Genomic DNA, 11,601 nt, shown 5'->3' with positions numbered 1-11,601 from the left:
TTAAAGGGTATGTGCATTATCCAAATCAGATTAGCATTAAGAAAAAAGTAAAATTTTATTTCAAAAAATTGCAGGTTCAAATTCTTTGGATTGCTTCTGGGGCACCATCTATACCAGTGTCTCTCAACTGGTTTACTGTGGCACAATGGTGTGCCAGGAGTTGATGCTAGGTGTCCCGTAGTGTAACCTGAATATAATTTCAAAACATAATTTCAAAATATAATTTCAAAAAAGTAAAATTTTATTTCAAAAAATTGCAGGTTCAAATTCTTTGGATTGCTTCTGGGACACCATCTGAACCAGTGCCCCACAACCGGTTTACTACGGCACAATGGTGTGCCAGGAGACGATGCTAGGTGTCCCGTAGTGTAACCTGAATATAATTTCAAAATATAATTTCAAAGAAGTAAAATTTTATTAAAAAAAATTGCAGGTTCAAATTCTTTGGATTGCTTCTGGGGCACCATCTGAACCAGTGCCCTTCAACTGGTTTACTGCGGCACAATGGTGTGCCAGGAGGCAATGCTAGGTGTTCCGTAGTGTAACCTCAATATAATTTTTTTCCCCTATACTATTAGTCATATTTCTAGTTCAGGTGTGCCACCGAATTTTGCAAAGAATATAAAACAAAGGTTGTGGAGCATTGATCTAATCATTTGGGAATTATCTTTTAGCTTTTAATTGTTCTGTGGGAAGAATTCTGCTTTCAGAAAACCACCTTTTATCAATTCAAAATGAAAAATTAAATTACACTATCTAGAAAATTACATATAATAGAAAGATTAAATGTAAGATAAAATATATAACGATAATTAAGTAATGTGCAAAATAATAAATAAAACGTATATATTTTGCACATTACTTAATTAATGTTATATTTTTTATCGTATATTTAATCTTTCTATTATATGTAATTTTCTAGATGGTGTAATTTAATTTTTCATTTTGAATTGATAAAAGGTGTTTTTTTTCTAATTGATTTAGTATTTCTAAATATATATATATATATATATATATATATATATTATATATATATATATATATATATATATATATGATATATGTATGTATATATATGTATATATATATATATATATATATATATATATATATATATTATATATATGTATATATATGTATGTATATATATGTATATATATATATATATATATATATATATATATATATATGTATATATATGTATGTATATAATGTATGTATATATATGTATGTATATATATGTATGTATATATATGTATGTATATATATGTATGTATATATGTATATATATATATGTAATATATATATGTATATATATATATTATACATATATATATATACATATATATATACATATATATATATATATATATATATATATACACACACACACACATATATATATATATATATATTGTAAGTGGGCTGAAAAGAATAGCATGCAGTTCAATGCTGAAAAGTTTCAAGCTTTATACTATCAGCATGCAAAACTGAATGCAATACCCAATGAATACACTGGACTCGGAGGATTTGCAATCCCAGAGGCACAATCAGTGCGTGACCTGGGTATTTACATGAGTGATGATGCAACTTTTCATGTGCATGTTGCTAAATTGGCAATGAGATGTAGGCGGCTGACCGGATGGATTCTTAGAACCTTTAGAACAAGAGACCAGGAAACCATGATGGTCCTCTGGAGGACACTTGTCCTAAGCCACTTTGACTATTGCTCTCAGCTATGGTCACCATCCAGTGTCAAGTTAATCACTGAACTTGAGGCAATCCAACAAAGCTACACAAAGAAGATAGCCTCTGTGCAGCATATAAGCTATTGGGAAAGACTCAAGAGATTGAGACTCTATTCCTTAAAGTGTAGGCGAGAAAGATATGCCATAATATACATCTGGAAGATCCTAGAAGGACTTGTCCCAAACTTTGGCATCGAGAGTTACACAAATGCCAGAACTGGGCGCCACTGCATAGTGCCAAGGACTCCAAATTTGCCATCAAGATGTAGGACAAGATACTGTGATAGCCTGGGCTTCCGAGGCCCACAGCTCTTCAATATCCTCCCGAAGAACCTAAGAGACCTGCATGGGGTGGATGCAGATGTCTTTAAAATGAAACTGGATCTCTTCTTGTCAGGTATCCCAGATGAACCAACTTCACGGCAGGAGGTGCAGATGAGGGCAGCTGCATCGAACTCTCTCATGCACCAAATGGCAATTGCTAAAAAGCATTCGTGAAGTAAATTCATGTAGCAACACCAAATGGCGGTGCCCCAGCATGGCCACAGCTTGTGAGCAGAATCTAGATAAAATAAAAAAAAAAAATATATGTATATAATATATATATATATACATATATATATATATATATATATGTGTGTATATATATATATATGTATATATATATATATTATAATATATATATATATATATGTATGTATATCATCATCATCATATATATATATATATATATGTATATATCTACACACATACATGTGTGTGTGTGTGTGTGTCTTTCTGTCTGTGATTGGATTGACCCAGCGCTTGACCATAGTCCCTGGTGTATTTGCATCTCCTTAACTTAGCGGTTCGGCAAAAGGAGAACCTGGCTTTAAAAAAAAGAAGTCTTCGGTTCAATTGCCTCGTCTGAAAGTTCTTTAATGTGGTGCCCCAGAATGGCCACAGTCTAATGATTCTGCCAGCTCACCAAAAGAAAGAGAGAGAGAGTGGGGGAGAGGGAGAGAGTGAAAGAAAGCGAGAGAGGGAGAGAGAAAGAGAGAGAGAGAGAGAAATAGTTGAATGGTTGTATTCTCTTTTACCCTTTTGTTTCAGTGATGTGACTGTGGCCATGCTGGAGCACCACCTTTAGTCGAGCAAATCGACCCCAGGACTTATTCTTTGTAAGCCTAGTACTTATTCTATCAGTCTCTTTTGCCGAACCGCTTAGTTACGGGGACGTAAATACACCAGCATCGGTTGTCAAGTGATGTTGGGGAGACAAACACAGACACACAAACATACATACATATACATACATATATATATATATATATATATATATATATATACACACATATATACGACGGGCTACTTTCAGTTTCCGTCTACCAAATCCAGTCACAAGGCTTTGGTGGGCCCGAGACTATAATAGAAGACACTTGCCCAAGGTGCCAGCGAGTGGGACTGAACCCGGAACCATGTGGTTGGTAAGCAAGCTACTTACCACACAGCCACTCCTGCACCTGTATTGTTCACAAATATTCACAAAATAGTAATACAACCATTCACCTGGATTGTTCACAAATCTGAAAAAGTTTGCTTAAAAGTTGTAGAAGTTGTTTTGATCATTATTTGCGTCAGTTGCCAAATAAGATTCCACAGGTCAGGGTCACCTATTTTGCATTAATGTTTTACGTTGTGGATGATATAAAAAAGAAGGCAAGCGTTTTAAAACCATGACAGACGAGTTTTTTTTCTTGTATAAAGATACTTTGTTTAACAACAATAAACAGAAAAGCTGGGTCACCGAGAAAAGAAGTACAACAGTAAAAAAAAACAACAAAGAAAAGTTACTTTTTACCGATTGTATCTGGAAAGCAAATAATCGAACATAGATATATATATAAGCGCAGGAGTTGCTGTGTGGTAAGTAGCTTGCTTACCAACCACATGGTTCCGGGTTCAGTCCCACTGCGTGGCACCTTGGGCAAGTGTCTTCTACTATAGACTCGGGCCGACCAAAGCCTTGTGAGTGGATTTGGTAGACGGAAACTGAAAGAAACCCGTCGTATATATATGTATACATATATATATGTGTGTGTGTGGGTGTCTGTGTTTGTCCCCCCCAACATCGCTTGACAACCGATGCTGGTGTGTTTACGTCCCCGTAACTTAGCGGTTCGGCAAAAGAGACCGATAGAATAAGTACTAGGCTTACAAAGAATAAGTCCTGGGGGGGATCGATTTGCTTGACTAAAAAGGTGGTGCTCCAGCATGGCCACAGTCAAATGACTGAAACGAGTAAAAGAGTAAACTTAGCGGTTCGGCAAAAGAGACTGATGGAATAAGTACTAGGCTTACAAAGAATAAGTCCTGGGGGGGATCGATTTGCTTGACTAAAAAGGTGGTGCTCCAGCATGGCCCAGTCAAATGACTCAAACAAGTAAAAGAGTAACTTAGCGGTTCGGCAAAAGAGACTGATAGAATAAGTACTAGGCTTACAAAGAATAAGTCCTGGGGGGGGGGGGATCGATTTGGTGACTAAAAAGGTGGTGCTCCAGCATGGCCACAGTCAAATGACTGAAACACGTAAAAGAGTAAAGAGTAAAAGAGAGGTGAGGGTCACCTATTGCATTAATGTTTTACGTTGTGGATGATATAAAAAAGAAGGCAAGCGTTTTAAAACCATGACAGACGAGTTTTTTTCTTGTATAAAGATACTTTGTTAACAACAATAAACAGAAAAGCTGGGTCACCGAGAAAGAAAGAAGTACAACAGTAAAAAAAAACAACAAAGAAAAGTTACTTTTTACCGATTGATCTGAAAGCAAATAATCGAACATGATAGATAATATATAAGCGCAGGAGTTGCTGTGTGGTAAGTAGCTTGCTTACCAACCACATGGTTCGGGTTCAGTCCACTGCGTGGCACCTTGGGCAAGTGTTTCTACTATGACTCGGGCCGACCAAAGCTTGTGAGTGGATTGGTTAGAGGGAAACTGAAAGAAAACCCGTCGTATATATGTATATATATAAGCGCAGGAGTTGCTGTGTGGTAGTAGCTTGCTTACCAACCAGATGGTTCTGGGTTCAGTCCCACTGCGTGGCACCTTGGGCAAGTGTCTTTACTATAGACTCGGGCCGACCAAAGCCTTGTGAGTGGATTTGGTAGACGGAAACTGAAAGAAACCCGTCGTATATAATGTATAAAATATATATGTGTGTGTGTGGGTGTCTGTGTTTGTCCCCCCCAACATCGCTTGACAACCGATGCTGTGTGTTTACGTCCCCGTAACTTAGCGGTTCGGCAAAAGAGACCGATAGAATAAGTACTAGGCTTACAAGATAAGTCCTGGGGGGGATCGATTTGCTGGACTAAAAAGGTGGTGCTCCAGCATGGCCACAGTCAAATGACTGAAACGAGTAAAAGAGTAAACTTAGCGGTTCGGCAAAAGAGACTGATGGAATAAGTACTAGGCTTACAAAGAATAAGTCCTGGGGGGGATCGATTTGCTTGACTAAAAAGGTGGTGCTCCAGCATGGCCACAGTCAAATGACTCAAACAAGTAAAAGAGTAAACTAGCGGTTCGGCAAAAGAGAGATAGATAAGTACTAGGCTTACAAAGAATAAGTCCTGGGGGGGATCGATTTGGTTGACTAAAAAGGTGGTGCTCCAGCATGGCCACAGTCAAATGACTGAAACACGTAAAAGAGTAAAGAGTAAAAGAGAGGTGAGGGTCACCTATTTTGCATTAATGTTTTACGTTGTGGATGATATAAAGAAGAAGGCAAGCGTTTTAAAACCATGAGAGACGAGCTTTTTTTTTTCTTGTATAACTCTTTTACCCTTTTACTCTTTTACTTGTTTCAGTCATTTTGACTGCGGCCATGCTGGAGCACCGCCTTTAATCGAGCAATTCGACCCCGGTACTTATTCTTTTGTAAGTCCAGTACTTATTCTATCGGTCTCTTTTGCCGAACTGCTAAGTGATGGGGACATAAACACACCAGCATCGGTTGTCAAGCAATGCTAGGGGGGACAAACATAGACACACAAACACACACACACACGCATATATATATATACATATATATACATATATACGACGGGCTTCTTTCAGTTTCCGTCTACCAAATCCACTCACAAGGCATTGGTCGGCCCGAGGCTATAGAAGACACTTGCCCAAGGTGTCATGCAGTGGGACTGAACCTGGAACCATGTGGTTGGTAAACAAGCTACTTACCACACAGCCACTCCTGTGCCTTGTTTAACAACAATAAAAAGAAAAGCTGGGTGACAGAGAAAAAGTACAACAGTAAAAAAAAACAACAAAAAATAGTTACTATTTACAGATTGCATCCGGAAAGGAAATAATTGAACATAGAAATATATATATATATATATATATATAGGAGATAAATAAAAAAAAATATATATATATATATATATATTAGATAAATAAAAAAAAAAAAAATATATATATATATATATAAAAATATATGCATACATACAAACATATATGTACGTACCTACATCTACATGTATATATACATGCATATATAAATAATATATATTATATATTTATATATATTATATAGAGAGAGAGAGAGAGAAGAGAGGAGGGGGAAAGAATAGCTTACATTAAGGTGTAGTGAAATATGAAATTTCCTATGGTCAGATTGAGAATTTAACGTCCTTTTGTCATCCACTCAGACCAATGAAAATCAGTAAATTTTGTGATAGAATCCATGTTCATTTTTATCAGAAAGCACCCACCCCCACCTTCCATATCTACTTAACTAAGGGAGGTTGATAGCACAACTTTATATCTTGATGGAATGTTTGACTGAAATTTTTTAATCACAAAGAGCTTAAGATGTGTTTCCTCTTGATTACGAATACCTTATAAATCCCCTTTTTGTTTTGATATATCTCGGGCAAGTGTCTTCTATTTCCTCGGACTCACTAAGGCCTTGCGAATGGATCTGGTAGATGGAAACTGAATGGAAGCCCAGTGTACGTGTGTGTGTGTGTGTGTGGGTTGTGTGTGTGTGTGTGTGTGTGTGTGTGTGCGCGGTGTGTTTGCGTTTGTGTCCTATCACCGTTTGACAAACAGGGTTGGTGTGTTTATGTCCTGGTTTTGCGAAAAAGGCCGATAGAATAAGTATAAGGCTTAAAAAAAAAGTCCTGGAATCGAATCGTTCGACTAAAACACTTCAAGGCGGTGCCCCAGTATGGTCGCAGTCAAATGACTGAAACATGTAAAAGATATATGATACCCATGACATTTACGACAGACACACAGACTCGGTAGTTGTTATTATATTCATAACATCTTTGATGTTACAGTTTCTGCTAATGATGTTAGAAGGAATGGTTTGTTTGTTTTTTAATTAAAAAGACAAAGACAAAATGGTAATGAAAAGAAATAAAAATGAAGCAGAATGTTATATATTTGAAGCATAGTACTTATTCTATCGGTTTTTTCTGTTGAACTGCTATGTCAAGGTGACATAAACACACCATTGTCAGATATCTTTTCGGTTTGAACGTTAGTTTTTTTAAAATAATTTCTAGGTATATATAAAGTGGCTGTGTGGTAAGTAGCTTGCTAACCAACCACATGGTTCCGGGTTCAGTCCCACTGCGTGGCATCTTGGGCAAAGTGTTCTGCTATAGCCCCGGGCCGACCAATGCCTTGTGAGTGGATTTGGTAGACGGAAACTGAAAGAAGCCTGTCGTATATATGTATATATGTATAAGCGTGTGTGTATTGTTTTTGTGTGTCTGTGTTTGTCACCCAGCATTGCTTGACAACCGATGCTGGTGTGTTTACGTCCCCGTTACTGAGCGTTTCGGCAAAAGAGACCGATAGAATAAGTACTGGGCTTACAAAGAATAAGTCCCGGGGTCGATATGCTCGACTAAAGGCGGTGCTCCAACATGGCCGCAGTCAAATGACTGAACAAGTAAAAGAGTAAAAGAGTAGGTAACTAAACACTTTTAAACTTCGTATACTGGTAGAATGTGTTTTTAAACATCTTTTTTCTCTTGGCTTTATTGAGAAAATTCTATAGTTTGTAAGATATTTGTTGTTGTTTTTTTCTTCAATTTCTGCAATTTCAACCAATCAATGACCGTCTATTGAGGTGAAAACATTCTGTGCCGTATGAATATGTCCCTCGTTTAAGAAACAGATTGGGTTTATTTACATTTGTGAAGGAAAAAAGATACCCTTCCCCCCACCCTTAACCGTAAAACAGATTGAAATGCAATATATCGATACTAGGGTCATAATTATGGGTGACAATTTCATATGACACCGCTAGCAAAAACTGCCGTTCAAACCGAAAGGATCCCAGTTGTCAAATACTGACACAAAGACACACAGACACACATAAGGCCCCCCCCACCCGGTCACTGATAAGAAGGAATGAGGTATTGTTACTTTGCTGTTGATTTATATATATAGTATAAAGTATATAGAATATGTGGAGGCGCAATGGCCCAGTGGTTAGGGCAGCGGTCGTAGGATCGCGGTTTCGATACCCAGACCGGGCGTTGTGTGTGTTTATTGAGCGAAAACACCTAAAAGCTACACGATGCTCCGGCAGGGGGCGGTGGCGACCCCTGCTCTACTCTTTCGCCACAACTTTCTCTCACTCTTTCTTCTGTTGGCCTGCTCGCTTAGCCAGCGGGGTGGCGTCATTCAAAGGCTAAAACAATGCAAACGCATTGTGACCAGCGATGTGTGACCGGGCGTTGTGAGTGTTTATTGAGCGAAAACACCTAAAAGCTGCACGATGCTCCGGCAGGGGCCGGTGGTTACCCCTGCTCTACTCTTTCGCCACAACTTTCTCTCACTCTTTCTCCTGTTGGCCTGCTCGCTTAGCCAGCGGGGTGGCGTCATTCAAAGGCTAAAACAATGCAAACGCATTGTGACCAGCGATGTGTGACCGGGCGTTGTGAGTGTTTATTGAGCGAAAACACCTAAAAGCTCCACGAGGCTCCGGCAGGGGGCGGTGGCGACCCCTGCTCTACTCTTTCGCCACAACTTTCTCTCACTCTTTCTTCTGTTGGCCTGCTCGCTTAGCCAGTGGGGTGGCGTCATTCAAAGGCTAAAACAATGCAAACGCATTGTGACCAGCGATGTGTGACCAGCGGGGTGGCGTCATTCGAAGGCTTCTATTATTTCAAACGCATTGTGACCAGCGATGCTCTGGTCGGTCACGTGATCACGTGATATATAATATAAAGCAGTAGACACCTTAATGTCACAACAATCTTTCCCTCCCTTCCTCTTATCTGTTGCTATCAGTGGTTAGTACAGCGGACTCGCGGTCATAGGATCGCGGTTTCGATTCCCAGACCGGGCGTTGTGAGTGTTTATTGAGAGAAAACACCTAAAAGCTCCACGAGGCTCCGGCACTCTTTCACCACAACTTTCTCTCACTCTTACTTCCTGTTTCTGTTGTACCTGTATTTCAAAGGGCCGGTCACGCTGAATATCCCCGAGAACTACGTTAAGGGTACACGTTAATTTCACGAGCAGGCTGTTCCGTTGATTCGGATCAACCGGAACCCTCGTCGTCGTAACTGACGGAGTGCTTCCATCCATCCCTCCTATCACCATTCATAAATATTCCTCTTTCTGTTTAATACGCCTATTTAAAATTAGGTCATTCAAGACAACAACATGTTGTTGTCTTGACTGAACTAATTTTAAATAGAAAGGTAGGCGTATTAAACAGAAAGCGGATAGTAATAGATAAGAGGAAGAGAGGTAAAGGTTGTTGTGACATTAAGGTGTCATATAGACACCTTACGCCTAACATTCACATTCGAAACAGAAGTTTGCTGTGTCACGACCTACGGACCAACAAATTAGAATACTAAAAATATCCGAACTAAAGAAAGCAACAGGTAAGAAAATTCAGCCTATCTCTATTGTGTGCCTCACCCCCCCTCATTAGGATTTTCTGAAACCCCTTTTCTCACCCACAGAAAAATTCTTCCTCAACAAATTCTGATATAATCGGAGTTTGTACCATCTGAAGCGTATTTTATAGAAAATTTCATTAAAAATACCCCATTTTTCTTGAAGTTATTAGGAAAACAGGAATCCGAAGAAATTTGGGGAGAGAAAAAAAAACAGAAAAGGAAGGAGGAGGTGCTTAGACCTGAACTCCACCCTTATGTATGTTCGTTCTTTTTAACCTCTTTTCTTTTGTTTTTCCTGCTGAAATACAATAACAATTTGTGAATTTATGATTGGACTGGATCCCATTTATATAACCATTAGAAATCCCAGGTGAGAACTCCCCAGACCAGGTTCAAATTGAAGCAATTACTCTGTATTCACACCTGGAAATAGGTAAATCGATGATGTTTTGTAAATAATAGAAGTATTTAAATCCTTCACCCATTCTGTAGGAATTTAAAATATATAACGTAACTAGCACTAAAGACCCGTCGTTGCTGGGTCAAAGTGCTAGTGCATGTATATATGTGTATATATTATATGTACATATTACATGTACATCTAGATATATACATCTACACATAAAATACAAAATACAAAGTTATATCTTGATATCGCTAGTGATAACAATACTCAAAATAATATAACAGACTGGAATTGTTAGCCCGTCTCTTGTAATTTCGATCAATTGTATCTTGTCCCCCTCTTGTATAGAAGTGTGCTACAATCCAGACTACATCTACTCTGGGGAGAAGGGGCATTTTTTAATTTTTTCCCGGCACGTCCTACGTCCCAGATATCATGGTAAAAATAAAATATTTCCACTTTGCAAGTTCGAGTTGATCTCTCCCTTGCACGCTCCGTTGACTCGAACCTTGCTTCTATTGTGGTTAATTTACCCGCTCTGATTAAATACCTTTCATAGTCGCACCAAGACACTTTTCGAAGGTGCTTTCCTCCTCCATGTTGTTTTATTACTACCCACAAGGGCGAACATAGAGGGGACAAACAATCGATTTGGGTCAGACATACAGATGTTTTTACACAAAATCGAATTAAAAATATCATGAAATTACAAAAATAACACACAAATCGGATGATGGAATAGACCGGAAGACATTCAGATGGAGTGTGGTTGCGGTTCAGCTCGGACCCCACGAGCCCCGCCTCCCACTGATACTTTTGGTTGCACTTGGTATTACATTTTATGTTGTGACTTTCATTCGCAACTTTCGTGCTACATCCTTCCATCGTTCTTCATACACTCTCCCAGTCAGGCACTTTCTCTCAGCCCTATCTTCCTTTTCAGGTGAAAGATGAAGTAATTCATCAAACCAGGGCCGGAGATGAACTTGCCTGACTGTAAACCTTTCATTCTCGTCTTCCATATCACTTCTTTCGCATTGCTACTACAACAAGAAAACGAAACTTACCTCATTCACGAGGAAATCCGGTGGGTCAATTTTGTAATCGACTCAGTCGACAGCTGTACTCTTCGTGTACCTGACAACAGCTGTTCGGCATAAACCCACACCTCAGACCGTCCGGACAATGAACAAATAGCGTGCGGGACGGTTCCCTATCCCGCCCGCATCTTGGACATATCGGACTGTCTTGGCCACCGTGCCTTGCGAGTTTATCCCGAACAGGTAGAGCTCCTCTGTAGCATTGCCATGCCAGAGACTTCTGGAAGTTGTCCAGTGTCCTCGGCTCGAACGTACGTCGGAACCAGACTGGCCAGCTGATTATCGTCGAGACCTAGGGTTTCCCCCAAGGGTATCTTCACATTCCGCCTCTACCAACCCTCTATAGAGGAATGTGGTGGAACCCCCACCGCAGGCGTTGCCCGAGCGACGGAATAGCAGGAGAGCCTTGCGACACTCCGTGTACCA

The sequence above is a fragment of the Octopus sinensis genome, linkage group LG27 (assembly GCF_006345805.1).
Source record: "Octopus sinensis linkage group LG27, ASM634580v1, whole genome shotgun sequence".
In the NCBI taxonomy this organism is placed as follows: Eukaryota; Metazoa; Mollusca; class Cephalopoda; order Octopoda; family Octopodidae; genus Octopus; species Octopus sinensis.
Note: the sequence above shows the minus strand (reverse complement) of the source record.